At 33.6% G+C, this 7,026-nt stretch overlaps 1 long non-coding RNA gene across 1 annotated transcript in view; it reads right to left on the bottom strand.

Annotated features, from left to right (window-relative positions):
* Positions 1 to 6,270, bottom strand: part of LOC137651890 (uncharacterized) — a 185,582-nt gene extending 179,312 nt beyond the window's left edge. The window contains exon 1 of the long non-coding RNA XR_011046121.1: positions 6,204 to 6,270. This is a non-coding gene — a long non-coding RNA (uncharacterized lncRNA). The remainder of the gene's footprint in view (positions 1 to 6,203) is intronic.
* Positions 6,271 to 7,026: the final 756 nt, after the last annotated feature.

The following is a 7,026-nucleotide window of genomic DNA, read 5'->3' as shown; positions in this document are numbered from 1 at the left end:
AAACCAGATCACAAAAATAATCATCTCAACATTGGTCTACAGCTACCCTTAAAGGTATATGACCCTGAATGAAAATAAAATTCCCAAAAATGAGCATTAGTTTAAATTCATAAAAGAAAGGCGGATTTGGGCTTGGATAATACAAATTTGGGCTATATGGAATAAGGAATAATGGCCCCGGGTGAGACCATTCAGCTCAGGGTTGCAACAGGTGGAAAACTTTAAAATTGCACTACGAGGTAAAAGTTCCAAGAGGTTGAACAGCAAGGTGGAAGATAGGAAGAGGGAATGGCTGAAAAGTGCATAGATTTGGGATAAAATTTGGGAAGCAGAGACTGACAAACAAGCAAACTGACTCTGGAGATGATATTATTATTACTTGCTAAGTTACAACCCTACTTGGAAAAGTAGGATGCCATATTAAGCCCAGGGGCCCCAATAGAGAAAAAAAAGCCCAGTGAGGAAAGGAAACAAGGAAAAATTAAATATTTTAAGAACAGTAACATTACAATAAATATTCGCTATATAAACTATAAAAAAATAACAAAACAACTTTGTTAGTGGAGGTATTGATTTTGTAAAATACAATATACACTACTACTTCAAATTAAGGTGTATTTTACCTTATTACCAAACGCTCAATATACTCAGAAAATTTAAGAAGCTTACATAACGGCAAATAATATTTCTTCCGCTGACTTATTGTTTCTCTTTCAGAATAATATAAAAAAATTGTTTTGGGATTTCCAAACCTTATATAACACCATTACAGTTTTGTCTTTTCCATTTTCTTAACCATCATACGCGTGAAAACTGCGAACTCTTTCGAAATGTCAATAGACCCAGTCACAGATTTCAACGTTAATACGCTTTTTCCGTAAAATCACAATTTCAGAAAAGCAGACTAAGTGGGGGAGGAGTGACCCGATGGGAATCGGGGGGGGGGAGGAATTGTTATGAAGGTTTGACTACTGAAGAGGCTTCATCGCGCCAGTTTGAAAACTAACTTGGCCGGTAAATTAGTTACAATCCTCTTGCGAACTGAACGAAACGCAAACTCAAGTTGCTGACAAAAATATCATTCAGTATTTATGATAATCTATGATTAATCTTAGGCTACTTTTATCTCAAGACAAAGCTTTAGATGAAGTATACGAAAGCGTTTTTAAATGGACAACGTAAAATCATCCAACAGTACAGGCACATAAGTCAATCGATCTCTTTCATAAGGCGTTTGGAGTAACAGAAAATCTGAGAAAATACGGTTTCCATAATCGAATATATGGTTTTAGGTTCTATAACTTAATTCATTTTTCGTTTCCAAAATACATTTCCATAACATATGACAAAGTATTCCATTACTTTAGCGCCGGAAGATTGATTGGCGCCAAACCCTTTCCCGCCAAAAACTTTTTCCCACCCAAACTAGGCTCCTCCTCCTCTCACCTATGAATTTCTAAGAAAGCTATTGATGTTACCAGATTGATATTACTATTATTATTATTACTGGCCAAGCTACAACCCTGGTTGGAAAAAGTAGAATGCTAGAAGCCCAAGAAAATTAAAGAAGAGCAATAAACTGTATATAAGTAATGAATTAAACATGTTAAATATTCCAAGATCAGTAAAAACGTTAAAATAGACCCATCATATATAAACTATAAAAATAGACTATGTCAACCTGCTCAACAGAAAAGAATTTACAAAAAGTTTGAACTTTTGAAGTTCCACCGATTTAAATAAATCCTTCGGTCAGTGGGCGTGCCCTATATACCAGATCTCTCTCTCTCTCTCTCTCTCTCTCTCTCTCTCTCTCTCTCTATGATACAAACAGTAGGGTTCCACTGGAGAAAACAACTTGGTAAGAGAATATGACATTTACCTAGTGAAGAGAACCACATGAATAATAAATAAAAAAATAAATATAAATGATATACTATACAAAACAATTAGCTAAAGTTCATTAAAAAATGCTAAAAATCATAGAATAAAAAACTGGAAACTATCATTATTGCACATTTTCTGTACTTTTCTATTGTATAGGGAACAAACCTTGATAAAAAAAATTTTGCAGAATCTTTAAAGAACGCAACTACAGTATAATAAGTTTTGATGTGCAACATAAGCCTAACAATAAGGTAACCGCGGAAATAGGATAATAGACAAATTCCCGCTTACTGTTGTATAGTAGGAGCATATCCAACCATATAAGGGGGGGGGGGGGCTATGTACTCCCTCCAACTCATAATTACACTCATCTTTCTAAACCATCATATAGAAGCGAACTGAAAATGAGAGGATTTTTTTTCTTTTTTAATTCACAGTCTCTAGGAAATTTAAAGCAACTTTTACTCTACCTCTTAGTGTTATCCTTTCGGTATTATAACCGTAAACTCCGTAATTAATGGACACTGGAAACCAACAACCTTTTGTCTTCCACGTACTATCCAAAAACTATAACAGATTAACTCTGCTTCAGTGAATTCATATTTAGCCACTGCTTGCTAATGTAAGACCGGTTTATTCTAAAATTTTGGTACATTGAATGTTGATAAGAACAGTTTTCAAGCGAAAAAATAAAACTAAATAAACTGGTCAATGTATTTAAAGATTATCACTCGGCTACGCCCCTTTCCAATGGCACCGTATATCATACGTGACATATCGTAAATTAGCACCACGTTATCTTTCGTGCGATATAAGTTCCTCTATTGCTAGGCTATACCACTGATAACAACGGAAGGTTGTTCATTCAATTGAAAACGGGCGGTCTAAACTAGTCTACATGTAAAGTGTACAATTGATCTATCACTTACTCTTGGAAGTTTCCTCTTCAATACAACACAAATGGTAATCCTATCTCGGTGCGTTAATTGCCACTGCAAATCGATCATCCCAGGGAGGAGAAGTAGACCCAGAGCCGAGGGAAGCACCTCCCCCCCCCCCACCCCACCCAACCTTTACCCATCTGGAGAATGAGATTATGGGTAGCGACAACTGTTCTTCACCCTCTCCCGACCCCACATCCCCTAAGACTGCCCCACCCACCCACCCGGTCCTCCCTAGTCCCGACCCGGAGACGGAAAAGAGCGGGAGATTTATTCCCGCCAAAAATGGAAGGTGGTGGTGTTGCATAGCACTGCTAACGATATCCATCTTTCGCAATACATTAACACAAATTTCAATTACATTCGCTTACGGGCTGCCAACGCAAGAGCCCGTGTCTTGCACAAGACAAGGCAATCTTAACACACACACACACGGAGAGCAGTTTATTAATTTCATAATTGATAGATCATGGGGCTACTCGGAGCAGGCTAGAGAAAAAAAAATAGTAATTTTACAAATTCTATTTTGACCTTTTTTTTGTTTTCAATCATTTAGGAGCATTTTAATCAGGGCTCTCTGTTGCTTTTTTGTGGTGACCAGTTCACTTAAAAATAACGAACACGTTAAGGTTGGTACCGGGTGCCATCTCAATGCATGAGGGGCTGAAATTCTCTGGATCTTGCTTGATCCTCAGCCTCAGACTATGGCTTACGATAAGGACAACGCTAATAACCATATAATATTGTAACGGTTTCGATTGGCGGGATGGGATAGGAGGATGTGGCATGGTGTTCTTAAAATACGTTGACTTCAGTCTATACGAAAACGGTTGAGAAAACTCGAGGAATAAACCAGTATAATGTATGTAGAAGAATCCCTAGCGAACATAAAACTTAATAAAAAGGAGTTTTGTTGTCCAGATTGGTTGAGGAGTATCAGCCTATCGTTATGCAGATTGGTTAATGAGTATCAGCCTATCGTTACCCAGATTGGTTAATGAGTATCAGCCTATCGTTGCCCAGATTGGTTAATGAGTATCAGCCCATCGTTGCCCAGATTGGTTAATGAGTATCAGCTCATCGTTGTCCAGATTGGTTAATGAGTATCAGCTCATCGTTGTCCAGATTGGTTAACGAGTATCAGCTCATCGTTGTCCAGATTGGTTAACGAGTATCAGCCTGTCGTTGCCCAAATTGGTTAACGGGTATCAGCCTGTCGTTGCCCAAATTGGTTAATGAGTATCAGCCTATCGTTGCCCAAATTGGTTAATGAGTATCAGCCTACCGTTGCCAGATTGGTTAATGAGTATCAGCCTACCGTTGCCCAGATTGGTTAATGAGTATCAGCACATCGTTGCCCAGAATGGTTAATGAGTATCAGCCTACCGTTGCCCAGATTGGTTAATGAGTATCAGCACATCGTTGCCCAGCTTGGTTAATGAGTATCAGCCTATCCTTTGTCCATATCCTGATATGTAACTTATTTATTTTGGCTATATCTAAAAATCATTAAATGGCTTGACGTGTTCTTACACATTTCCGAAAAAATTAAGTGCATTATCATTGCTTTCAGATTTCACAAAACTTTCATCACTTGAAAGTCTTAAATTTGTATGGCATGACACCTTGTATAATTGCGATTGTTTACAATATTTCCATTTATATATACGTAAAATATGAAATTGAAATGTTCGTCGAATATCAATAAGATCATTTTTAGTATGTAGTCTCATTTTATAAAGAAAGAATAAGTAAAACTTTTACAAAAGAGTATATTAACTACTGTTTTTGAGTAGATAGTAACCAAATAAAGGTGTAAATTGTTAATTTTGAGGGTTTGTGTTTGAGTAGAATAAATGGTTATGTATACTGCAACCATACAGTAAATATTGTAATTTTAAATTATGTAATTCAACTCTTAAAAAAATAACTGACGTAATATACACGTTCGACATATTTTGAACGTACCAGAAATGCTTTAATTATTTTAGCTTTATAATATAAAATTTGCTCATTTAAAAGAATATTTACAGGAAACAAGACATGATAATTTCATAATAATAATTCGAACAAAACATACAATATAAAAATATAATGTATTTAGCTAATATCTATTTTAATGTTACTGTTCTTAAAATATTTTATTTCAGTTGTTTATTGCCTCTTGTAGTTTATATTTTCATTTTGGAACCCATAGGCTTATAGCATCCAGCTTTTCAAACTAGGGTCGTAGCTTAGATGATGATAATAATAATAGTAATAAATAATAAATAATAATAAATAATAAATAAAAATAATAATAATAATAATAATAATAATAATAATAATAATAATAATAATAATAAAATGTTCCTGATTTACATATTCGAAAGATTATTTCCCCTTTATCAAAATGTATCAAATCCATCATCATATCATTATTGCATTAATTATTTCCTGAAAATTAAGCTGTTTTAATTAAACAAACAATTATAGGGCATTATGTCAAGCCTTTTCCCGCAAGTTAACAATAAGTTGGATGGTTTTATTTTTATTAACGTAAATGTACTTCAGACTATCTTTAATTTCACAATTTCATATCAATTACAGGAATGATAAAATGAAATATTAAGGATTAATGAACCAAATTGTGGACATGCTAAATGATGAAAAAGTTAGCGTTGATAAGATTATTGCTTAGGGTATTCTAGATGTACAGTATAGATGAGTGTAGGCTACTCTCTCTCTCTCTCTCTCTCTCTCTCTCTCTCTCTCTCTCTCTCTCTCTCTCTCTCTATATATATATATATATAATCTTATATATATATATATATATATATATATATATATATATAATCTTATATATATATATATATATATATATATATATATGTATATATATATATATATATATATATATATATATATATATATATATATATATATATATATCTCATACATATATATATATATATATATATATATATATATACTGTATATATATATATTTATAATACACACACACACACGCTCATCCTTCAACACAAACAGAAAAACTAGTTTTCTTAATGTTATGAGCACCTTACATTATACTTAAACTCCGGAAAATTATTTCTGTAGTATAAGAATAATCTTTATGGATATAAAGAAGGGACTACATTTTACTGTCCATGTTTATTTAACGGGTCAATTATATAGTCATTCTTGATCTCAAAATTTCCTAATTCGCTATTACATTAATGCTTTTAATCCTATACCATGTAATAATTTAGTGAGGATAACTTATTATGATACCCATATAACACATAATTGACAATTTCCAAGCATATCGTTCCATTTATAAACAAAGATAAGTTGGAGTATTTTCAAATTAAAGACAAGGTAAGTCTTACATACCATATCTCAATTAGTAGCACGCTCTTCTTGGGAGCAGTTATTATAATAGGTTAACACTTCACTAAAGCCATATCAACACTGACACGAGGCCCATGGTTCATCATCCAGTTAGCCAAGCCCCGCGGAAACTAGTCGGCTGCTCGTGCCGCGGTTAAACTGCCCAACTACCAACATAGACTAATGTCTGGCAACATGCCTTTAAACACTTGGGCACACTATTCTATCTATTTTCTCTTCCTCTTGTTTTGCTAAAGTTTTTATAGTTTTTATAGGAAAAGATGTAGTAAAAAAGAAAAAAAACACACACGAGAACTGAGATATGAAGACGGCAAAGAACAATATAACTTTTTACTGCATTTTTCACAGTTTAACATAAAAATACACTTGCCTATTTATCGATTTCATGCTGTTAAAGCTTAATAAACAGTCGTTGAATCGGTAGAACTTCAATAGTTCAAACTTACTGTAAATGCTTTTCATATTGAACAGGCAGACATAAGTCTTTTTATAGTTTATATATGAAAGATCTGTTTTAATGTTGTTACTGTTCGTATATTTTATTCTAATTGTTTACTACTTCTCTTATAGTTTATTTATTTCCTTATTTCCATTCCCCACTGGGCTATTTTTCCCTGTTGGAGCCCTTGTGCTTATGGCATCCTGCTGTTCCAACTAGAATAATAATAATAATAATAATAATAATAATAATAATAGCCTACGTTGCATAGGTCAGTAATAAAAAATGTCAAAACTAAATTTAGTTCATAGCTAGATATTGAAAAGTTTTACATTATAAGCCTGAAATACATTTAACAGTAGTGAT

Source organism: Palaemon carinicauda, chromosome 13, assembly GCF_036898095.1.
Source record: "Palaemon carinicauda isolate YSFRI2023 chromosome 13, ASM3689809v2, whole genome shotgun sequence".
Classification (NCBI taxonomy): Eukaryota; Metazoa; Arthropoda; class Malacostraca; order Decapoda; family Palaemonidae; genus Palaemon; species Palaemon carinicauda.
This window is presented reverse-complemented; position numbering and strand designations above follow the sequence as displayed.